Raw genomic sequence first — 26,200 nt, forward strand, 5'->3', positions numbered from 1 at the left:
TGGCTCTGTTTTCAGGCTTTAGAAAAATCTAGCCTGTGACGGAAGACTTTGACCAATCACAGGTCATTTCAGAGAGAGAGAGCGTTCCTATTGGCTGTGCTCCAGCTGTTGGGCGGTGCTGCGTATTTCCTCAACTGTTCTCAACATGGCTGCAAATGTTCTCATTTTACAGCTAAACCGTGCACTACAAGATGATTCTGAAAACATTTGAGGAGAGAAATAGGCATTAACGTAACAGAATATTGATTCATTTTCGATCAGCGCGGCCTAGTTTGACCGTTTGGTCGGAGTTAGCAAGTGATTGACAGCTGCTCATAGACGGCAGCTGGACAGCAGACCTCAGATCAGCTCTGACTGCTTGTTTTCCTCCGGTCTGTGAAATCTTGCAGATGCCGTTAGGAGCACTGGAAGACAGAGGAACATGATTTTTTTTCAGGTTACCTATTTCATGTACTACTGTCATGATATAGCGACCGTTTTATAAAAATAACTTCTCGCCTACTTCAGCTTTAAATCTAAGGTCATGTGTGTGTGAACAGTGGATTTATGTTCTTTGACTAGCAGCAGTGTAACTCACTGAGGATCACCTCATAAAGCAGAGATTTATGAATGAATAAAGAAATACAGTGTGTCCGCCCTGCAGCCATAACGACAAACACTGCGTTCACATTTCAACCGTGTTCAGCCCCCGAGCTGATCCGCCCGCCGTCCGTCAGATTAAAGATGTGCACGGCCGATAGGATTTGGTCACACGGAGAATTAGAGGAGCCGTTCAATTCTCCTGATGCAGGAATAAAATTGCCTCCAGATCGATAACCTGCTGTCAGACAAGACTTGAGTGATCTTGCTCTTATCCCCGCGTTGAATACCAAAACATCTCCATGGTACACTGAGCCGGCCCGCAGATGCCTCCTTTTAAGACTGGAGGGAAATTTAGGGAGGGTGTGATGAAACATATGTCTTAGTGTTATCCCTGTGTGACCTTGTGTTTCTCTCCAGAATGGCTGCCTGATACATGAAGAGTAATGTGTTGGAATGAAACATCTTTTCTCTGCTGTTAAAATGGGGAGATGCATGTGTTTCTGATGACAGGAGAAAAAGATATTCACCCTGCTAGGAAAGATATTTTAAAGTCCCTTTTTTTTCACTGTCAGGGTGATTTTTTTTCCTAATATATCATCTTTGGCGATGTAATACACTGTAATTTGTATTTTTCCCATGCAATCAATACGTATTTAATCCCTGTAATAGTGAACCTCGAAGTATAAAGAGTGACAAACGCCACGTAGGGAGGAGGGCGGGGTGGATGAGTGGGTCTAAAAAACACTGTACTTTCGTCCAGCAGACTGCTGTTCGTGTCTCGTGTGAAACCAGAAGTCAACGTTGATTTATTTGTCACGTAACTTCCGTACTTAAGATACGCCACATTTGGTGTTATTTTGACCCAAACTATGATCTTTTCCTAAACCTAACCAAGTTCTTTCCTGTGATGGTATTGTGGTTTTAGCTGATCAACATGATGCCTGTCAATCACGTTCAGTCTCATGTGTGTCGCCTCACTGTTTTGACCGATGCTCACTCTCGTCTAGTGCGAGCACAAGCGCGAGCAACAGGACGCTGACTGTTGTTCACTTAACGGCAACAGGTGTCACTGTTAACAAGCAATTTCTGAATCTTACATAGAGCCCTTTCAAAGCTGCAGTGAGTAGAAATGGAGCAAATATGATTAAAATGGTCACTATATCCTGACAGTAGTGCATGAGACAGGTAATCTGAAAAAACTCATGTGCCTCTGTGTCCTCCGGTGCTCCTAACGGCATCTGCAAGATTTCACAGACCGGAGGAAAACAACAAGTGCTTGTAAATGTCTTATAATAGAACATTAACAAGTTTATAATGCTATTATTAACACTTATAGTCTTATTAACTCATACTAATGTTAATAAGCATCATATATGGACTTATAAGGGCCTTAATACCTATTAACTAATGTGTATTACAAGGACCTTAATACAAAGCGTTACCTCCACAACGATTCACACTGTTTTGCTTATTTTAGTGTTATCTTCCCAAAAGACTTTTGCAGATTTAGACTCTTCTGAATCGAGTGGCGTCATTTGAACATAAAACATAGTCAATTGTCCAAAACGACCGCCGCAAGTCCAAGTATCGCTCAGCAATAAATCTGTCAAGTTCATGTCAAGTCAAAACGTTACGGGCCAAATAAAAAAGCCTTTCCTCGTCCTTTTGTGAGGGCAAGAATAGCGGACATCCAAAAATAGGGACGGGGCGTCTGCCACTGGTTGTTGGAAGAAGACACGTCTGACACTCACAGCTGGTTAAGACAGCTTTACTAATTATAACAGCAGTGTTGTTGTTGTGTTGTTGATGCCTGCTAGCTGCTAGCTGTTAAAACAAAGTGATGCAGTAACCTGCCTGCAGGTGATCTTCAGGCTGGCAGCAGATTACAGCCTCTATTTTGATGATTGAGGTGATTTTTCATAGGGTTTTAGATTATTTTCGGTCATACATCAAGCCACAGGGTCAGCTCGAGCTCTTTTTTTACTGCTTTTAGTTATACAAATACATCGCCAACCCTTTTTAAATAAGACATAATGATCTATCCGATCCTATCACAGCCTAACCGAGTCACCCCGGCTTACCTGCTCTCTACATTGTCCTAAAAAGGCTGTGTTTATATTTGTGCGTCACCAAAATAGATGTTTTTTTCTGTTGTGGTGTCAAGTCGCCAGAGGACGGTTAACACTTACAGAATAAAAAAACAGGAGATGGTCAGGAAGATGTTGTAGCTGTGAGACTTATTCATGCAGAATGTGTTGGCACGTACATCCCTCTCTTTTTCACACATATACTGTCCTTTGTGATCCGTACTATTTATTTCCTGCTAATTAGAGGTGTTGAAGTTAACTTTGGTCCTCATCCTTCCTCTTAAGTACTTAGCTGAATTATATGAAAACACTACCTGCATACGGTACAGCTTGGTCATTAGAAGACTGTTCTTATGCTTTCTTGATAACAAATCTAACCCTGCTAGATGAGGTTACCTGTAAACATAGAGGCCAACGATGAGGGAGGTACAGAGGCTAAGCCAGGACGTGATCAATGCTTTGACCCACGAGAGATTCTTACTTACAAGCGTCACTGAGGGCAACAATTCCGCAAATGTTTTAGCTGGTTCTTAAAGGTGAAGCCAATGCTGAAGTGCCTTAAACGTGCATTATTTCTAACAGCCAGCAGGGGGCGACTCCTCTGGTTGCAAAAAGAAGTCTGATTGTATAAAAGTCTATGAGAAAATGAGCCTACTTCTCACTTGATTTATTACCTCAGTAAACATTGTGAACATGAGTTTATGGTCTCAATCGCTAGTTTCAAGTCTTCTTCAATACAGCATGATGTTCATTTAGTAAATTATGGTCCCATTTAGAGTCAAATAGACCATGAAGCAGGGGATGCTTTAGGGCGTGGCTACCTTGTGATTGACGGGTCGCTACTACGGCGTTGTCCGGTCCGGGAGTTTTCTGTGTTTTCGTCTTACAACTTTCACAGTGTGATTTCAGTTCATGAAAGTTAAAGGTGCAGTGTGTAGGATCTGGCGGTATCTAGCAGTGAGGTGAGGCAATTGCAGCTGAAGCCTCTCCCGTGTGCCAAGCGTGTTGGAGAGCTACGGTGGCCGATGTGAAACCGCTAATATCCCTTTTTGGAGCTGATCCAGTGCGTAGAGTGTCTGTGCATGGTAAGTGAGTGGTGAAGCAAGAGAGAGAGAGAGCGGCGGCGATGGGAGCGAGTAACGTTATCGAGTCCGGCACAACAAACAACCTTGAGGCTTCAAATCGATAGTCTACAAACCAATGGGTGACGTAACGGTGACTACGTTCACTTCTTATACATCATACAGTCTATGAGGGAACTGAAATAAACATGAAAGAAGAGCAGCTCAGTTTGTTCTGTTTTGTGGACGTACGGCACACATCAGTTGAGTGGACGGAGAGGCACAGCTGAGATATATAAGTCATGACGACGGATCGATGAGATTTGATGCGAAGACAGAATTGGTGGAATCCAGAGAGGACACATGATGTGTGGTGAACAAGAGGCTTTCTCCACAAAACCAGTCAGCCAGGTACAGTACGAGGGTAAACCCTGCAACGCTTTGCTAGAAACCCCAGGATGTCTGAGAGTGTGTAAGAGTAGGTGGTGATTGACTGAGAAAGGGAGGCAGTCTGAATGACATGGAGTGCTCCTGAAACTGTGAAAGCACAGTGGAAAGAGATACAACCCTGATTGACGGCTGGGACGTCTCTGGGCTTCTCTGGGTTGCACATAGAAGAACAAGCACCGGTGTCGTTCGGAGACAGAAAAGTGTGAACATATTGTCCAACAACATCCTTTCTCGCAATACAATATCAGCTTGTAGCAACTAAAAGCATGATTGTTTTTATGCTTTACATTTAAGCAAAACCAAGATCTTTCCATAACCTTAACCACAGTCAGGCCAGCATGCAGACTACAACCTCTATCAGGACTCTATAATCACAATAGAAGAAGAACATTCAGTATCCTGTGAGTGTAGATAAGAGTTCCCATTAGATTTTGTTAATAGAACGTGTTAATTCATCTTTCAGCAACCAGCATGCACCCGCCAAAAAGTCTGCACAATTCTGTGGACATCAGACATGCCAAGTGTGTGGATTCGATCCTCAAAGGATGCAACCAACAGAAACACATAACAAAAATGTTGGTTATCTAAATTCAGCAGGAAAAAAACAAATACATCTTCATGCATCTTATGCCCTCATATCTTTGAATAACTGTCCTCGACACAGAAAAACAACCGCTTTGCTTGTTTATTCAAAAACATACATCTGTATTTTCCAAGTGACTTTATTGTGAATAATGACTATCGTCTCTTAAATAGATGTAAATAGTGTAATGTTAAACCATTTCAAAACTTCACAAAGAGGGTGTTATGGGTCAACTGGCTTATGTTGTCATTCAGGTATGCTTCAAGATAGTTATATAATATTGCTATTGTAATACATTAAGGCGACATCCACACTAATACGTTTTAAAGCGCATAACTTTTGCTACGTTTATTCGTAGCGTTCGCACTACTCCGGCATTTTTGAGTTCCCGAAACGGAGACATTTGAAAAACGCTGCTAAACCCCGTTTTAGTTTTAAAACTGGGTTGCGTTTTAGTCTGGACGGACAGAAACGGAGACTTTTAAAAAATGATGACGCAGACGCCCATGTTGGCGTCTTGATTATAAGTCATGTCATGTCCTTCCATGACTCGTCACGTCTCCATCATGTGAACCTTGTGAAAACAAACATCTGTTGTGTTTTCCGCCGCATTGAACGCCTCATACTCATGTGTTGCTTTCAGTAACGGCTCCACCTCGTTGTCAGTCAAAGAGGGTAAACATACTAAACAAAATCATACCAATGTCGCAAAAGGTGCATCCTTGTCATTTCACATTAAAAATAGTACATAGTCTGTCACTAAAACCCTACAAATATTTATGGAAATCACTGTAAACATCCATGAAAATGGATGAATGTAATTGTGACTCTGAAAGCTGCTGTCAGAGACAAAGCCATACCTTTTTTTCATTTCCGTGCATCTCTTGAACCCAGCTAGCTTTAAATCATTCAGCCACACAATGACCACATGCAGCCATGGTACATTTTCTAATATGATTGTTTCCAGCCAAGTGCATATCCCCCCTTCCACAACCACCCATTTATTTCCCCCCTTGATATTAGATCAAGTCTAGCCCAATGTGGTAAGCTATTTGATGGGGATACAGAATTGTCTGCCTCATCCATTCCCCAGCTTGCCCAGTTCCTAGCAACCAACGAGATTAGACTGTCTGTTTCTCAGTGGTTTGGAAAGACCCAGAGTGCAGGCAGATACCCTAATCACATTATACAGACTTAATGCATGCACACCAGATAAACACATATGTCCCTGCACGCACACCCGACCACACACACTCGCAGAAAAAATTGATAAGTCGGTGATTCAAAACAAGATGTGGATATAGAAAATATTCTGCAATCATCCTGTATTATAAAACTAAAAAATGCCACCAAGGGTAAGCCCGCACAAATTCACTTTTCTTCCCAATTTATTTGTAATTTAACCGTTGTGTTAGGCTGAGATAAATTTATATATCATACTGTCAGACAAGGACACAATGTTTTAAAAGAACACTCACTAAACCAGTGTGTCCTAAACTTCTTTCTGTCCCTTTTGTGGATTAAAAAAGTTCCACAACTCCCCAGAATCAACACACATACAATCTTTTCTGTGACCTACGTTTAACTATAAAGTATGTGTGTCCTTCACATATCTCAAGAATCGCTCATCCGATCTACTTCATACTTGGGCGGTATCTTGATGGAGACCTAATGACATGCAGTGTCAAATTTGGTGCAATTTGAATGCAGTTTGGTTCAATATCAACTAGAATGGCACTCAGAGAGCGCAGACCTCCGCCCCCTTCTCCATTCAGCTTGCGCCATCATCCATGTGTATTTTTGTTTATGTTGAGATCAGCTGTACGTAGCGGAGCATTGAAAACACTTCATTCAAACTGGACAGAAACAAAATAAAACTCACCTAAACTGTCGTTTTTACTCTTTCCAACAATCACCAAGTGTGCTTTGGTCGAACTCAACTGTAATTTCACAGAGTTTAATGTAAAAAAACGCAGAATCTACAGTTGTTCCAAGAAGTGACTTCCACAGTGAAGGCCTTAATACCACAGCTAAAGCTTTTTTCTTACCTTAATGGTGTTTTCAGATCTTAAACCAACCACACGAAGGACACGAGCCATCATATCAGTTGTCTTTGTACGCCAATCATCCATTCCGACCCTCTCGACCTCTGTGCAGTACAAGGAGATAAGGTCACGCTATACATTAGTAAAAAACTATTTTATGAAACATTAACCTTCACAGAAAAAGAGCAGAAGCAAATGATTGTAACTCAATCGATCAGGAGAGGAAATGAGTCATGATCTGTCTGAATCAGCTCAGCAGGAGGTAATGATTGTTGGATTGATCGATCACAGAGTACGTTTTGCCTTGTGGTGAGCTATAAGAGTCATCGACATTCAGAGTTCTTTAAAGGAAAGCAGAGATGAACGTCTTAATCACATGACGATGTGTGGTGTGGTTAAACATGTTTCACCCAACAAATTCTGCATCGAGCCTCATCATATTCTCTTTGTTTCTGATGTTGTAGCATACATGAAGGTTTTGTGAGCTACTTGGGTGTTATCTGATCTGTATATCTGGTTGTTGCTATGTGTATATCTGTTTTTCAGTACCTGTTGTGGAAACAAATATCCCTCTAGGGACAAATAAATCTAAATCTAGAAGAGGGGTATTGCAATATAATGGTCACATGTTTAAAACTGCCACCACGCAACAGTTTGACAACGTTAGATAGAACGGCCATATATGTCATTTTGGGAGTCATTGGTAAACGACCTACTCTGTCGTTTGGTATGAGGACGTGTTGATGCATCTTGTTAAAAAGTCAAAATGGGAAACATTTCAAAGGTGGCCAGAATTTTTCTTCCAAAACAGACAGAGGGCTTCAAAGTGTGTTGTCGATTAGATAGAAGTCTAGCTTCTCTCTAACACGCTGTTCTGTCTGCCTTCATTTTGTCTCCTGACTGATGGTTGATTAGATGGATGTAGCCTCAGTAGAAGTCCTTGAAGACGTTACGGCTATGAAAGTAAATCAACTTGAAATCACCACCTGGTCAAGTGACCGTTCAGTCATCGGTTTTGATCAACAACCAAATCAACCCCTCAGAGACATCAAGTATGTGCAACGGGGCAGAGCAGGAAAACACCCCGAGCTCAGTGCCCACCAACATTTAGGACACAAAAGGAAACGGCAAACTGAGCCGCAGCATGTTGTAGCTGCAGGGACAAAACCGCATTATGGCCGATAACATGGACGGTGATATTGAGATAAGACAACAAGCGCAGAGAAAAAAAAAAAAGAAACATGATGATAGATAGATGGGATTACTGTCAAATAGGCTGATCCACTGCTGGGTGGAATCACTGTGTGTGACAGGTGCCTGACAGGGAAAAGACAGAAAGCTGCACACACACACACACACACACACACTCAAATCGGATATATTCAGCGTCACGCAGTGCACATCGACAAAGCCAGCTCGTCTGAAAATAGATGTTTATGCTTCATGTTGTTTGACTCTACTTTCTGTTGCCAGCAGTTACCGTACAATAAAGATTCAACTTACTTTACTTTAACATCTGCTGTTTACGGAAGCCCTGAAAGGCACGTGAGAATTTTTTTTTCTGGTGATCCATGATTTAAATTATTTTCAATTTTTAGCAGGATAAGTTCCTTCTTTTTGTTTTTCCTCTTAGCGGAACAAATGACAAAATAATTATTTTAGTCAGATTTTTTCTAAGAGGGAAGGGAAAACAGGTGAAACGATTTTTAGGTTGATTTTTCTAAGATACTTTTTTTTCTGAAATTGTTTTTCACTTGTTTTCAGACAGGAAAAAAAGGAACTTAGAAAATTATCCTGGCAAAAAAAAACTCAAACACAGGAGAGAAAATAATTTAGATAAGACTTAGAAAATGGATCACCAGGGGAAAAAAAATGTTCTCGCTTGCCTTTCAGGGCTTCCGTATCTGTTGAAAACACACAAAACACAGAAGACGTGTGCTAGCATACAAAATATAAGAAGGTACAAGAAATCCAAAAACAAATATATTCTAAATACATTATTCAGTATAAAGCCTATCTGTATCTGTAGGAGCCCATGGCTGTGGATCCAACCAGGTGTTTCTCCGTTGATGCTCAGCACTGATCAGACACAAAGATTAAGCGCTGCATCAATCACGCAGCGCTCCGTCACACAGCCTGTCTTCACCGCACTTCATCTCAGAGGAAGAAACACTGGCAGCCTGCAACATACATATTCACACAACATACATCTTCCTAATGGAAGGAACTAGCATTCCTTTATCATGTGCAGACCCCCCTATAAGGCAGACTCGACATTTGATTGGTAGAGTTGTGCAGGTGATTTATTGTTACGGTCTCGTCACACCAGAAAGTGAAATTAATCTGTGCGCAAAATATTTGGTTCCACAGATTTGGTTATGTATTGTAGCTGGTGAGATAGTCTTGCAATACCAGATAACCGGAGATTTCCGCCTGCTGAATGTGTGGGGGTTTCTACATGCAAAGTTGTTGCTAGAATGGCGGCGAGAATGTCCGCTAAGAAACCATGGATGTATTAAGAGAACTGGAAACAGCGTTGGAGGCGGGGCCTCATTTATTCTTATGAAAGCTGCTCAGTGGCGCATGAAGCCAAAAAAAGCTTGACATCCGAGTATCAAATTGCTCGGATCATCTGGCGATCTTCCGCAGTCATTGGGCCCATGGAGCAGGCATGGGAAAATAGGGTTGAAAATGACCAAAGTTACACAGTTTGTATGCTCATTAGCTTGGTTCACTAATGGGACAATAAGTTCATCAACTCCTGTCTCATAACTGTCTGCTGACTATTCTTTGTGGAGCAGCTATTCTACTACAGAGGCAGTTGAATAAGAGTGAATTGTGACACATATAATAAGCTATTAACTTCGTCCTTTTTGTGTTCTCCGGCTCTCCGTTCACTGCTCGGGAGAAGTTTTCCTTCAGGGCTTTCTTGCCAGAAATTTCCATAGGTTTAGGCAACAAAACTACTTGGTTAGGTTTATGAAAAGATCTGGTTTGGGTTCAAATAGACCCTTTCTGACAGAAAGGCTAACTTCGCCCATGTGCCCGTTCGACAGCATGATTTGTGCAGATTCATGCCGCCTCATATGTTCACCTCATGTGGGGATGGACGGTAGAGATTGTAAATATTCTCATTTTAAAGACTTGCAAGCGCTCGCATCTTCAGGACGGTTGTAGTGTTGGTGGTGTAAGGAAACATCATTTGCATTAAACTTTAATTACACTGTACGACGGTCTCTTGCTGATGTGAGGCATCCACGTTTGTTTGGTTTTTAGACTTCCGTATTATTTAAGTATCAGAAATATCGGAGCTTTCAGAAAAATCCCAGTTCTTTTTACAACTTGGATGTTGACGTGAATGCTATTTACAAGTCTGAATCTCAGAATTACGATAACTCTGACGTGACCTGCAGCATTACTTTGTCCCTGCGAGTGACTCCGCTACTCTATATTGGACTGGTATTAATTTTGGAAAAGTTTTTAAAGTTTTTAAATGCTGGTGTGACCAGGATGTTATTGTTTTATCACCCAGCTGACAGTGGGGCCTGATGGGAATATCAGCAGGTCCATTGGTCGGTCAGTTTCTCCAACACGTCAACAGTTGTCAAGATATCTTAAGCTCGACCAGATTTTATTGAAACTTGCTGTAAATATTAACGTCCTTGAGAAGACGGATCCTTACGTTGTTGTTGACCGCCTGACCTTTCCTCTAGCAACCAGTCATAATTCTTGTTTTTTTCCAAGGTCTATCTCTATAGATACTGGAGCTCCACAGTGTACTTACATTTCTTTTCATATTTGAAGGTTATATATATATCTTATATTCAGGTAAAGAGCAAAGTGAAACAGATGCATATATGAGCTTCAGCCCTGGAAAGCCATCTATCATTACTTTTCCTCCAATAGTCAAATCTAAATGTCATTACTTTATAAGTAAATATGAATAAAAATATGCGCCCCTTCCCCCTTTGGCCTCTTCTTTCATGTTAAGTTGCTCATGCTATCGTCATCAAACATTTTGACATTCAATAGATGCTCATGTAATAGCCCGCAGCCTGCATTGAAATATATCACAGCCACAATGAAAGTGGGGACGATGTCCGTAAGTCATCCATCACCGCTGCCTGCTGCAGCGCTCTGTGAACTCAGGAACTAAATATCTGTTTTCTCTCTGCTATAATGTGCACTCGTGGACATTTTTATACCCACTTCGCGGAATCTTGAGCTTAACCTCCTCTTGCATATCACCATCTGATGGGTTTTGATTGCATTCATCTTTAATAGAGGATGGAGAGCTCTAGCAGCTCATTATAATGTTGATATGAGCCATAATTTACCGACTGATATAAATATAAAACATCTCCCGCTGTGTTTTATGCAGTATGGACTATATAACATCTTGTGCCTTTATTTCCACCAATAAACAGAGTGATGATTCATCTGTTTAACATGCCTCTACAAGCTGTAATGAATGTGAAGAGACGTAATGAATTCAGCAAACGTATATCTCCTCCGACTACAAAAGGTGGCGGTTGTAATGTATTTGCAGGGTGTCGTTTCTCATCGAGGAGCCTTATTCTGTTGTCAGCACTGTCGACAGAATTTCATATCGCAGGGGGGGGGGGGGAAGGCAGAAGCACTCGTCTCCCTGTCTAATCCACTGGGCTGCACCAGTGAGCGTACAGCGGGGTGGAAAAGATAACTTCTCCCAGGGGGACGCTGCCAGGCTCAACTCCTGATCACCGCCTCCCGTCATCTTTGTTCCCGCTCAAATTTATGAAGAAAAACGCAGTGAAAGTTTACCCAGTAGCCAAACAGTGTTTAATCCATTGGAACTTTTAACTCCGAAAGGGATGCTGGACTTTCTACCTGCCCTATTAGGTGGATTAACGCAGTGTGACAACAGTATCATAGAGGTGTTATACAGGCCAGTGTCTTCAAAGCCACCTTTTGTTCCTGTAAGCCAATTGACAACCTGATAGCTTAATCCTACTAAAGGAAAGGATCAAGTGAAACTTTGTTGGATGAAAGAGTGAAACGCTGAAAAAGACATGAAAAGGAAACACTATAACCCACAGTATACTGTATATTTACCACCTGGGGATTTGATTCTCCATAAATTAATTAAATCAGTAAAGAGCGGGACCACTGACTGTTTCTCTCGGCCATTTATTAGTTGAAAAATCTAATTTTATACCTCTTTCATGTTTTCATGTCCATCTACTCTGCCTCAACTTGCTGTGTGGATTCCTACTCCAGGATGCTTTAATGCCCGGTTCACACTACACCACTTTAGCCCTGGTTTTCCATTGGAGCTCCCCGACAGAAGCCCCAGATCAGAGGCAAATCGGCGTTGGCTCGATGCTCGCAAATCGGCGCTCAAGCGATATGTGTGAACTGTTCAAAGAGTGCATTGCAGACACAACCCAGATATCTAGCAGGTTAAATATCCAACACGTTCTCATCCCAACTCGTCACATACTGACGCTTGGTCCCCCTTGGCGTCACTTTCTAACACACTGGGTAGCCCAGCGCGTCAAACGATGCTGCTCCATACGGTCGCAGTAAACAGGTGGTTAATGTTGTGAATTCAAACAGAAACACTTTCTCAGGTTTAGGAAAAAAAAAACATGGCTTGGGTTAAAATAAGTACGTTTGTTAAGTGAAAATGAAACATTGTGAACACAAAGCAAACAACACGTTGTTGGTTATGAACAGCGGCCTCCTGGATGAAAGTCTTGTGTTTGATGCACCCCCTCCATCCCACTCGTTTTTTTCGTTCTTTAAACTACTTGACTACAGTCCTTTCTTTGAGTGTTTAATAATGACACAGACAGGTTCACATTGGAGTTAAGTGAAAACCGGGTGCGTCTCATACAGACGCTAACGAGTGCCTTGTGCATTGGTGTCACACGGCGAAAGGTCGTGATGAAGTGTCGGTATTCGATGCCCTGGGAATGAGAATGGGCTAAAATATCTGGACCTGTCTGGGAGCTACAGCCAATGAGAACACAACCCTGTTTGAGTGGTCACCTCTAACGATAGGAACTTTACTGTATGTGATGCATTTGCAGCACAGATCAAAGTTGTTGTTGCACCTTGAGGAAACAGGCTATAAATGGTAAAGACATGTGGAAACAGGCTATTTCATGAGCCAACGACAACATTGACAAGCACGACTACAAAGAAAGTTTGCTCCGGCTGGTGGTCGGTGCTTGGTATTTCCTCGAGAGATCTCAACAATGGTGGCGGCGTCACAAACTTTCTCATTTCACAGCTAAACTTTACACTACAAGATGTTACTGAAAACATTTGAGGAGAGAAATAGTCATTACAGTATCAGAATATTGATTCATATTTGATCAGCGCTGCCTAGTTTGACCGTTTGGTCGGAGTTCGCGAGTGATTGACAGCCGGCTCTCATAGACAGCAGCTGGACGGCAAACTCCAGATCAGCTCTGATTGGTTGTTTTCCTCCGGTCTGTGAAATCTGAAAGATGCCGTTAGGAGCAGCGGAGGACACCTGAGGACACCGGAGGACACCGGAGGACACAGAGGCACATGATTTTTTTTTTCAGATTACCTGCCTCATGCACTACTGTCTTTATATTTCTATTTACTGCTGCTTTAAAATAGGAAGTTTCTTTAATACAGCCACTGGTGCACAAATTAAAAATGTCTCAACATATCTGATTTACATAACAGAAATGTCATATAACCAGAGATACATTCAGGTTACACTGTCTCCTCTTGTCTGCCGAGCTCTTCCTCATCTTCCAAAACAAAAACATCAAAAAGCTAATTAACCAACTCAACATGTTATCTTCAAACAACCAAAACAAATCAGGACTCTTTAATGACGGCTTACACATAATAATAATTAACAGGGATCCACAGTTTGAGCTGTACTGAATAAAGAGATAAACCGTCCTCAAGTAGACAGTATGTGCACATTTTAATAAAATGACATTACTCACATCCATTAAGGAATAACTGCTATTTTACCAGCAGCAGATCTATCAGCGATTCCCCGTTGAGCTCATTTGAGCCTTTAGTTAGTGCAGATTCCTCGACTCTCTTCCCGGTGCCCTCGGGGTGCTGCACTGATCTCACTCATCTTTTCATACACTCACAGCAGTACGCTCCTCCCACACAGAGATTTGGACGCTTGTTAAGTTCATTTACAGGGCCGGAGGGGGGCAGACTGTGACTAGACATCTATTTTATAAATAAAGACCACTGTAATCTTTCTGTTTAAAAGCCTCAACCTGAAGCGAGTAATTAAGTTTACTGGCAGGCAAGGTCACTGTGAGGACAGAGCTGCCGCGGTCATTTCTGGAAACGTAAGACGGACAAACAATACTTCGTAATCACAGGACAATTAAATAAAGGTCTTCTCTTCTTCACCTGCTTTCATTTCAAGTCTTCAATCTGTGTGCAAAATCAATGCCTGAATTATAAAGAGGGATCCAGGGTGAACATGGATTCAGTTTCCAATCAAAGTGAGATTATTTTGAATTTATTATAACACGATATTTCAGGATAGAGTCCCTCTCCTAATAATTGACATCATTATCAGCCTTCATCCACATCCATAATCAGCTGACCTTTATTCTAAACTAGCCGGCAGATAAAACCCAATGCGGGGTATTGACGGAGCCGGCTCTGAGCTTTATCACAACAACAGAAAAGCAATTTGAGGCAGAGAAGAAAGAGAGAGAGATTGAACAAGTCATAGATTTGGTGACACATGATATAAACTAAGAGGCAGAATTGAGTGCTGGTTAACTCCGAATTATGTTGCATCCCATGTCCAACATGCAGAGATTCAGAGGAGCATTTGGCCTTGAAGTCAGACCTCCCATGTATAACAATGACCTGTGCTCCAGCTGTAATACAGATGTGCCCCTTGGGAGGGTCCTGTGAATAACCTACACTAGTTCAGCTCGTATTTATGTGTCTTCTTCTTGCTGAAGTTTGTACAGGGTGCGTGCAAAAAGACAGAGAACGAGCCTTACATACTCTAGGGACTAGACTCTCCGGACTGAAATATCTCAACAACTATTGGATGCATTGCCATACAATTTGGTAGAGATATTAGCGGTGCCAAGAGGATGAATCCTACTGACTTTGGTGACCCCCTGACTTTTCGTTCAGCGTCATCAGCAGGTCAAAGTTTCAAATCATAACACAACAGCAACTGAGCTTGTGTGTCTATAGATGCAAGTTTAAGGCACTTCAGCATTGACTTCACTTCACAGACCCAGATGTACCCGCTGGTCAGGTTAGAGGACTACATGTTATGGTTAAAAGCTCCAGAAAAAGCTAGTGGGAGGACCTTGACTTGGTATTGGTCTGTCAAACTAGAAGACTGATTGAATTTTGATGCTTTATGTGGCATCAGATCGAGGTCACGGACACAAGAAACCTCAAAGACTGTTGATGTGAATGTCAGTCTCCAGAGTCAATCCCTCACTTTGTATTACCACACTAACCCTCCTCAGTTTTCCAGCTTTATAAAAAACATTGTGCTACTTCTGCCTTTGCTTCTGAGAGACAACATTCATTGTTCACACGGCCACAAGAGGTCGCATGTCTGGAAAATGTAAAAATAGTTTGTTTTCTGTCTTTGACCACATGACGAATGGTGTTGTTTTCTGGTGAGGACATTCTCCCCAGAAAGCTAACCTCCAAATCCATCATCCACATCCAGTGAATCACTACCACCGGTGAGACGTCACAGCATCACTGGTGCTTCACAGGGTGTTAACACAGCCGAGCTTAACCAAGCACGGTTCAGTGATCCCACAGTAAAGATGCAGTTGGACAGACTTCCACCTCTTCAGAGATCGTCATCCTCCTTCATCCTTTACCTTTATGTATGTTATTATCACATGCTGTGTGCTGGAATGGCAGCACACTTCAGTGCATCCACATTGTGATGCACGCTCATGTGAGCGTCCATGGACGCACTCGCAGAATATTTCATGGGTGTGTGTGTCTAATGAGGAGAACCTGGAGAGTGAGCGACGCCGACTAAATATGTCACCCTCCACTGGCTGTAGTAATTAACGGAGGTTGACCTCTGCTCCCGCCAGCTCCACTAATCAGCAGAGCTGCACGTTCAAAGATGTTAAAAAAAAACTCCTTTTAATTATACTGGAGATGTGACGTCACATAATGTTTCACGGAAATTAGACAAACAAACCAAAAAGATTCAGTTATGCAACATATTTTGCCAAGAGCTCATTTCTTATTTATAAAACCCTTGGGTTTTGGTGTTTTGGCACAAGTAGACGTTTCATTTGATCATTTTGGGAGATAATATTCATGTAAATTCAGCTTGTGATAATGAAATAAAGGAGATTGCTTGTTCTCATACATTTAGATATTTGGAGTGCCTACCGACCCATAAACTGAAATGAGACAACCCAGTCAGTTTCGTGGGCTGTCTAGAGCAAGTATAACTACTAACGGTGTATGAGAACAGTCTGATCTCTTTAGTAAGTAGCCGAGTAATAAGCGGGATAATGTACATGGAGCAGGTCATTATTGCAAAATGAACCCCGACAGGGGTACTGTTGAGTCTTGAATTCTCAAGCCTTGGGCCTGGAACGGCTGAGATCCCAGTTCAATGTTCTTCATTGTTCAATTTTAATGGTGTCAGAAAGTCAACACAGGTTACTCAAATGAGTCACTTGATGCTGTACAAGTATATTGCAAGAAGCAGAGTTTTCATTGTGTTTAATATCAACAGACACAAACACAACCAAAACCCGAGCCGGTCCGGACACGACTACTCGCGGGCTCCAAAAACAAACCCATATATACTAGATCAAAGAACTTATCCAAGCAATATATCTTCGATATCTTCCTTAGTTTCTATTGGTCTCTGTCAACATATCCACTAATCAACATATCGTAGGTGCCTCCCCTGCCATCCATTATGTCAGAGACAGATTCCCTGTTTTGGGCCTCTTTTTCTACACAGCTGTGAGGCGACTTGGAGTTCGTTTGCATTACATCACTTATAGCCGTAAATTACAGCATTGGGGGTCTTGAAACCTACAACAGCACTATGGTTGTATGCTGTTTCAGTAATAAAAACAGGGTTATAGGATTAATACTTTTATCATTGTTTATCACATTTTTATATAGTTAAAAAGGGATTACTTCTACAGTACACGAAGCTGTACAGTATCCGTTACATATTGTAACGTGGGTGAAATATCCCTTTACAGGCCAGGATCAGAACTACAAGCCTCTCTTAAAACCCTTTCACAAGTTGCTGTGTCATGTTTGTTTGCAGCTAAATTAATTCAGATTCTGGGTCAATGTTGGATCAATTCAGCAAATACGGCTCCGTGTTTTGTTCCCAGTTGCATTCTGAATTTTCTACAGCTCTTATCAGAGCGTCTGACTGAGGCTCAGGGGAATGATGTTCCAATGAGAGAGAGAAAAAACCTGATGGCTTTAACATAAAGCTACTGTATTGGTACATATTTGGGAGACACTCCAGTTGGTTAAAAACACCTCTGGCACCCTGTTAGTATGACATGTTGAATTCTGATGCTAATTTTATTTAAACTGACAGCGTCCGTGTCACCACATGCCGGAGGTAAGACACTTTACAGGATTTTTCTCCTGCCGACAAGAATAAAAGGTGAACATTTAGATCGATTCTGCTGCTAATCTGTTAAATGGGATTTTCCAAGGTGGATTTTTTTTTGCTTTGTCGCCAGCAAGTAAAAAAATAAAAGTCTTTATGTTCACCTGACATGAAAAGATCTGAGAAACACGTCACGTCTTTTAATTTAAAATTGGCCCGTTCACTACATTTTGTTGTTGTTTTGGTGTTTTATTAAGTAATCTCCTTGTATGTAAGATATTATAATTAAATCAACATGCTTTCTTTAGAGGGTGGCACATGATATTTAATATAGATATTTAAACTGTGTGTTGACTTTTCTTCAGTTGCCAGTTTATCTGAAAGGTGCTTTGGTATTTAATGTGCTGCCAAAACTGAGATATATTAAACATAACCGGCTGCTCTCGTGTTGTCATCGAATTACTAAAAAGTAAATGTTCCCATGTCAAAATACTTGTCTTAAGAGAACACACGGGTAGTTTAAATTAATATCTAACAGCGTTAGGTTGTCACAGTGTTTGGAAAGTTTTAGTTCTCATTAACATGCAAATGTGTGCAGTCATGAGCTGTCTAAAATCTAATCATTTCTACTGTAGGTGGAAGCCGCGGAGGCAGGAGGGGAACTTTCTCTCATGTTTCACACAATAACCCCCGATGTCACAAAAACGGATTACATTGTAAATTGTTCAACACTTTCAGATGTTGTGACAGCTGAGGTCAAAATCCCACTTTTCATTTCCAGCAGACGCTGAATCAGCTCTGTGGTTAAAAGCAAAAACAAATAACTTCTCTTAGAGAAGCTGTCATCCCCCCTTGAGGGTTTTTCTCTCTAATGAGAGGCACATAATGGGATGCTGGCATGCAATCTAATCGTGCATTCAGCCTCTGCGAAATCAGACAAATTAACACTTTTGTCCCTTGACACAATTTGTCCGGTAATATACTGCGATTTCTGATACATGGTCAAATTTTTTGGAAGATGAAACAACACGCACACCATGCTTTTTAGTCATCTAGATTCAAGCATCTCGCTGAGATCCTGATACAAACCTGGATACTCTGAATTGATGAGTCAGTGTACTAATGCCAGTGGACCATTAAGGTTGTCGGATGTATGAGACCCGCAGGATCCATTGGTACCTATCGGTAAGAACGTTAAATCTGTGTAACAAATGGTATCAACCCCAAAATTTCTGCAACAACTTATGAGACACAATAGATCATGGGGATGACCATCATATACTTCTATCATCATCATTTCTGATTTATGACTAGAACAACTTGACACACTGTGCTGAGCTGCATTTCAAATTAATCTTCAGGTACCCAGCTTTCAGATGATGTACACCGCTTCTATGTGACATCTACTGTTGACCTGCTATCTCCCCCTAAAGAACACCTGTACCCCCCTAAAAAAGACAAAAACGGGTCTATAGTGGGTTAATGAAGGGCTGTTTGTCTGACAGCTTGTTTCGACTTTCTCTTTCCTAGTTGCCAAAAAAAAAACAAGCAATTACTGCAGCTTTAAGATTGTCTGTAGGATAGGAAATACAAGTATGATAAGCCATATTTTAAATTGAAACCACTGGCTGTTGTATACTCTATGATAGATGAGGTGAAGAGCTACAATTTGTAAAAGTAAATTGAAGTGAAAGTACTGAAAAAGGTTTTTTCTCATCTCATGCACATGAAAGAAAAAACAGAGAGAATTTTGCATATGGAATCAGTGATCCCTAATGTGATTTATCTATTATCCATTTCCATTTAATTTCCTGCACAGTGATGTGAGAAAATCACAAGGTGTTTAACCTAGTTTTGCAGGCCGCATTACTTTGCACTCAATTTATGCATTTTGACTTTGAGCTATTTAGAGCTAATGGCATCCTAATTGCACTTCCATTCCACCTGAGCGAACCCAAAAACATAAATTGTGTGAGCATTTCTTGAAAGTGTTCATGCAGGTGTTACAGTACAGCTGGCTCTGCCTGCTGATCAATATTCAACGCCTGAAATAAAAAAAACTAATTTGCTCAGCTGTCATCAAAAAGTGCAAAGTTGCATTGGATCATTTAAGATCTTTGAATGTGCATGTTTCTGCGTGCAATGCACCCAGCATTGCTGCGTATAATGAACGTGGCTCTCAGCTGGGAGGTGAGTGCCCGGTCAGCCTCACTCAGTGGGAATTGACGCTGCAGTTTTGCCTGGGGGGAAGTAATGGAGCTAACATGATGCTCCTCTTAACTGAGCATTGTGGCGGCCACTTTGACAGCAGCCATCACTCAGAAACACCTCCCGTCCCTGACAGCTGTGTCTCCTTCATTAGCTCTTTTAACGCTATTAAGGCCGAGAGAGCGGACCATTATTATAAAAAGCACAGTGTTAAACAATCTGCTTGGCTGTGCTGTCACATCAAGCACAAATGTGTGAATGCGTATATTAAGCCCATTTCTTCCCCTGATAACTCTATATACTGTGGTGGAGGCCATAGGCTGTTTCCTCACCAGTTTTGCTATAGCCCTCTCAACGCTCTTATGGAGACCAAATTTGTAAAATGTCACCTCATGCACAAATGAAGTGAGAAATTGTCTGCTGTTTTTTGCTTCGAGACAAGAATTTGCTGAGGTTAATGTGCCTTGATATTAGCCCGCACAGGCACTCTGAGCAATGGACACTAAAAGACTTACTATATGTTCATGGATTGAGAGGTATGGAGGAAGTGGAGCTTTCCAAAGGCCTGAATCAACCGGCCCAATCACCTTTCGAGGGGTCCATTATCAGGATTTAATGGACAACATGAAGGCCAGAACCCTCAGCTAACTTGCCCCTGCGAAGTCTGATGCTGGTTGCACAAAATGTGCGTGATAGTTTGCTTGACAGCGCGCAACATCACTCCAGAGACAGCAGCGAGTTGCGAGAACCAGCACTGACTGTTGAAAACTGGGACATTTGAGTGTTTTACAGATATTTGTCTGGACTCAGGAAACCTAGCCTGAATCCGGGACAATGCGGGACAACCCGGGACAATCTGGGACAATCTGGGACAAACCATGACGTCTGGTCACCGTACACAAAAACAATCCCTTTTTGTTTCGTGTGAATGTTCAATACAATGTTGTTGAAGCCACAAATGTAGCTTTGTCTGGTTGTTATTACGGCCGCAAGGACATTTTAGAAAACGCAAATTTAACGTTAGTTAAATATCTCACCAGAAGTTGCGCCCATAATCATTTCTACAGTAACGCCCCCGAGAATAAGGTGGATATGGAGACATCTGTTGACACAACACTGTAAAGGATTTAAAGCGAGACCTCGTGAAAATGTGAGTCATAACTCACTGCTGTTTTCTCCTGACAAAGCTGTCGATGCATACACAAGGACTGTGAAAAGTTTAAAGGCTTCAGACACCACTTCTCTGTTAGAAAGTGTAGAACATATTGACTATATCTATTCAAGCACGCCTGGTTTTCAAAAAGTGTTGAACTGCATTTTTTAAAGCTGACTTCTAATCAATGACCTGCACAGCAAATGTCCCCCTTTTGGATGCCCATGCCACTCCAAAGCCCCAATCCATCGTTTCAAAAAACAAATTGGTCGATATGTCGGCCTCAAAACGTCGCTTCAAACAATGACTGCGATAATAAGCCGAGGGTTCCCTCAGCACATAAATCATTAAACACACAGCAGGAACAACGCACGCTGTACAATAACTGATGACGCTGTAAACATTTTAACACTTTCTCTCAACGCTTGTCATCCATCATTCCCTGGGAAACACCTGATTGATCTCCTGTTTTCAGCAGCAGCAGTCTCTCTGGAGCTTCACCTCATGTTTTTTCAGTATTTCAACATCATATAAATTCAGCTTTTGTTACTGCACCCTGAATTATTCTTCTACGGAAAAGAAAGGATCGGCCAGAATTCAAAGACATCTGCAGTCCCTTTGTTTCAGAGTAAGAAAAGACCTGGGTGCAAATCATTATTACCTTCATTTGTTCCTTTCTTTGCCAGGAATTATGTAATTTGCAAGAAAATTGGGTAATTATTGCGCTCAATGCTGTCAAGTAGAGACACAAATTGAATTACACCCATCACCTTTTTTATGAAAGTCACAGAAATTAGGATGCACAGCAAGGCAGGAATTTGACGACCACTGTAGGAACACTGACTTCACTTTATTACACTCCTGTAGTTCACAGCGTCGTTGCATCTGACTGGGCTGTACCCCACAGCTATCCAGATGGCTCATACATCTGCAGAGCAAAATAGTTACAAGCAGCTCCTCCACAAACTGACTAATAGAATCCTACTGTTGCCCCGAATACTGAGATAAACACAGGCAACGTTACAGTAAATTAAATATTAATGTAATAAAGGAGTTCATAGCAGGACGCCTTGCTCCTTTATGCCTAAAATAATGCCTTTCCTATGCCACTGTGAAACATAATGGCTGATTGAATCTGCTTAATTAACCATTAGCAGAGAAAAGGACGGGCGCTTTACAGATTCTTTCAAGGGGGAGAAAACTGTAGCTAAGTAACACTGAAAAAACACAATAGAATATATGATTGCACCCTCATTTCACCGGAGACACGATTACCTGCATCAATGTTGTCATAACAGTCAGTAGAGGAAGAAGTACTCAGATCCTTTACTGAAATACCATGTTGTAGGAATATTATATTACAAGTCCTGCATTCAAAATCTTACTTAAGTAAAAGTATTAACATCAAAATATGCTTAAATTAAACGTATACTTGTTGTCCCTTTCAGAGAGTTTATATTATTATATGTCATATTATTGGAATATTATCACTGATGCTTTAACACATAAGCAGCATTTTAATGTGACAGCTGGTGGAGGTTGAGCACATTTTAACTACTTCATGTACTGTTGGATAGTTTAATCTGTAGTACAATATTATATTTTATAAACTCATCGCATGTTTTGTTGTAAAGTCTTAATCTGTAAAGTAACTAAAGCTGTCAGATAAATGTAATGGAGTAAAAAGTACAATATATCTCTCTGAAATGTAGAAGTATAAAGTAGCATAAAATTGAAATAATCAAGTAAAGTAAAAGTACTTTCAAATTTTACTTAAGTACAGTACTTGAGCAAATGTACTTAGTTACTTTCCACCACTGATAACAGTACTGGACATTATAATGACTAAATGAAGACATTTTAAATATTTCACCATAACCTCGTTGACTACTTTAACATGCACAAAAATATTCAGTATTTTTTTCCCTTATTCCTAAAAATACAATATTCCTACTAAGCTGTTTACATGGCTTATGAAAGTAAATATTCCCCTAATATTCCTGTTTACATGCAGCCGTTCATACTCTGATTAACGTAACAGGTGGCGAACACAGCTTCCCTCTTTCGTTCCTTCAGCCACCTTCTTGGAAAGATCGGCGTTGTGATATTTGTTCATATCCAAAAACCTGTTGATATTCAAGTCTTTCATAATGTTTAAAAGTAGGTGTCCTTCTTTTATTTTGGGCATGCATCTCTGCAAACTGTCAGCAAGTTGGTTTGTGTTCAACGCACAAAGCTGGACGTAAACAGGCAAGAGGCCGTGTTTTGCACACTGCTGTAAAAACCTCAACTGAGACTCATATAGTGAATGTGCTGTATACACGTCCAAAGAATGCTCCTAAATCCTGAATAATATCACCATATCACACATGTCTTAATCTGAAAACGCTCCATTCAGAATAATTCTGAATATCCAAACTGTTTACATGACACGTATAAAATTCACTATATTTTCGGAAAAGATAGTGGAATATTAGTGTGCATGTAAATATAGCCACTAATATACTGATATATTTTCTGTTTCCAGGCTTCTGAGTCGCCGTCCACATCTCTGACTTTCTTTCAGCACTTCAACTAGGTCTGATGTTGTGCTCATCGACTGCTGTTCCCCCAGTTAGAGAAACAATTGACAAATTAGAGCTTTGTAGGTCAAGAATGGGGACATGGTTGCTCTGTGCCAGAGCCGGAATCAATCCCGGCCCCCACTGGGCGGTCCAAACATGAACTCAATGTCAGACTTAGTAACAAAGTGAAAACAACACAGCAAATCAGGCTGATTAGCAGACTGTAATGAAACAGTGGTGTGGGCTCAGTGTTGTAGTCACGACCAACTAAACCCAGACCACGTCATGACCAAGACCAGAGTGTATCGAGACTGAGACAAGACTTTGAGGGGACCAGTGCTAGTCCCAGTACTGCTGTGTGTTTTTAGGTGGTCAAATATTATTCTCGTCTCCCACGCTCACTTTCCTGAAGTTGTACGGAGAGGGGTGACAGCCATTAACAGTAACAAACATTTTAAATTAGAAATCAAGTTATTAGTTGCATTTCCTTTTTTTTTTCAACCAATCATATGTTTTTGTTTCACCCCGTTCTGTTCCGTCTAAAAATCCAGTTAGCTAAATACGTCAACGAGTGCTTGAGCAACACTTCAATGGCGATTTGCCGACAATGTGACAATGTAGTTGGCCATGTTGGCCGTTTTATTGCTATTGTCGCTTGTAGTGTAAATGTCGCATCAGTCGTTGTCCTGCTTTTCAAGCACTGCTCTTTTGTGGGGGTTTTTCCCAGTTCAAATCTCATTGCTCTGCCATCTCTGGTTGGCTTTTGGGTTTAGGTTAAATTATGATTTGCGTTCGTGGAGATGGCTGGTTTGGTTTAGGTGATGAAAAAGGATTGGTTCAGGTTCAGGTAAAGTGAGACACAAATTGATGGGAAACAAAATCTGACACAACACCAGGACACTAAACCTTTAACAGCTAAGCCTTTAAGTTGGTGAAGCTCCAAATGTTTCGATACAATCAGTTGATATTGTCCAGGACATTCTGTTTTTTCAGAGCAAATGGACCTGCAAACTATTTTAAAGATGCTCTGAGCAGTTTTGCACCAAGTAGCAGCAAACCGTGACAGTACACAGTAAAACAAATCCCATTTATCATTTACTACAGCACTCTGGGCACTAAACTAAAAGTCTTCTTCGTCTTAGCATGTGTTGGGGGTTGAGGTGTTGATGAGCTCAGCTTCCTCTAGAGCATTGATTCATTGCTGTTAGGACACTATTCTAATTGCAAACAGAGACTTAACTCCACACACGTGGAATGAATAATAATGTAATTGTTTTGGAAGCTAACCAACTATTGATACGGAGTCTATTTAAGGGGTACTAATGTTGATGGAGATCCTAGTTTTAGGTCTCATGGTTAAATCGACTCTCCTGTAGCTCATTGGTTTTCTGGAAGACTTTGGGTTCATTAAAGGTTAATGAAATCGCTTTCTTTATTCCACTCTAAATGTAAACTAATTCCCTCTGCTGCCATAAAACTGTTGCATTAAAAGAAAGATTCTCCATTTATTTCCAAACTCTCTTCTTTAAAATAATTAAAGGGAACATTAACTTTGGTATGCTCCTGAATAATTAGTTTGAAAACTGTAATTCAGACAAAAGCTCCTCTCCAAAATCAATTCATTCCTCACAGCTGTCAAAATTCCCTCGAGCGAGACACCAAAGCCTTGCCCTTTCCTGTCTGGCCCTTTGCTAACCTCGTCTCCGCTGCCGGTCCCACTGCTGCGTCCACCCCCGCTTCTAACACCTGTTACACCACCGAGTTTCCTCACTCATAGTTTTACCTTCAGTGCCAGGAGAGATGTCAGGATTTCCAAACATTTCAGTGGTTATATGGTTGCTCCTAGAGTAGTGTTATTATGGTATGGATGGCCTCTGAGCGAGGCGAACGGCGTTACCACGGTTTTGCACTTGGTGGCTCACATTACCTTAGTCTTGGAAAGGGAGGAGTGAGCGGAGGGTTACTCAGCTGGTTGCAATCTGCAACCACACCTCTAGATGACACCAGATTATACACACTGCACCTTTAAAGTCTTTCATCATGTTTAAAAGTAGGTATGTTTCTCCTTTTCTTTTCTTTTTGGGCATGCATCTCTGTGCTCAACGCACAGAGCTGGACGTAAACAGGCAAGAGGTTGTGTGTCACAAACTGCTGTAAAAACCTCAACTGAGACGTATATTGTGAATGTGCTGTATACATGTCCAAAGAATGCTCCTAAAACCTGAATAATATCAGCATATCACACATGCCTTAATCTGAAAATGCTCCATTCAGAATAAGGCCTATTTCATGACCCATATCAAATTCACAATATTGTCATATTCTGAATAAAAGTGGAATATTAGTGTGCATGTAAAGTAGTTAGTGATAAGTACGAGTTCTATCTCCCACAATGAAATGCAAGGCGTGATGGTAAACTGTATCAAGAATGTCTGAATGAACGTCAAGATATTCCACATAAATGTCAACCTGCTGGTGGCGCTACTGGACAAACCAGGAGATCACCAAAGACATTGTAATCCATCCTCTGGGCACCATGAACGTCTGTACAATATTTCACGACAATCAGTCCAATAGTTGTTGAGATATTTCTGGACCAAAGCGGTGGACAGACCGACCACGATAAAAAGCCACTACTGGATCTTCCCACATCTCATAACTCATCTACGTCTCAGCCAAATCTATTTGGAAGTTCTTAAGAGGAGGTAAAGCATGGAGGAGGTGCTAAAAACAGTATATAAGTACAATTACAAATCCATAAAACTATTGTCTTCACTGCTCGTGTAAATATCAAAGTGTGAATGAAGCAAAAAAGTGGGAGTTATTTGGTACCAGCAAGTAAATGCTCTAGAACCCGA

The 26,200-nt window shown here is 41.1% G+C and overlaps 1 protein-coding gene across 2 annotated transcripts in view; it reads left to right on the forward strand.

The window, feature by feature from the left end:
* The window catches only part of doc2b (double C2-like domains, beta), a 126,408-nt gene that overhangs the window by 36,779 nt on the left and 63,429 nt on the right, over window positions 1–26,200 (forward strand). The window lies entirely within an intron of this gene.

This window comes from Sebastes umbrosus, chromosome 17 (assembly GCF_015220745.1).
Source record: "Sebastes umbrosus isolate fSebUmb1 chromosome 17, fSebUmb1.pri, whole genome shotgun sequence".
Classification (NCBI taxonomy): Eukaryota; Metazoa; Chordata; class Actinopteri; order Perciformes; family Sebastidae; genus Sebastes; species Sebastes umbrosus.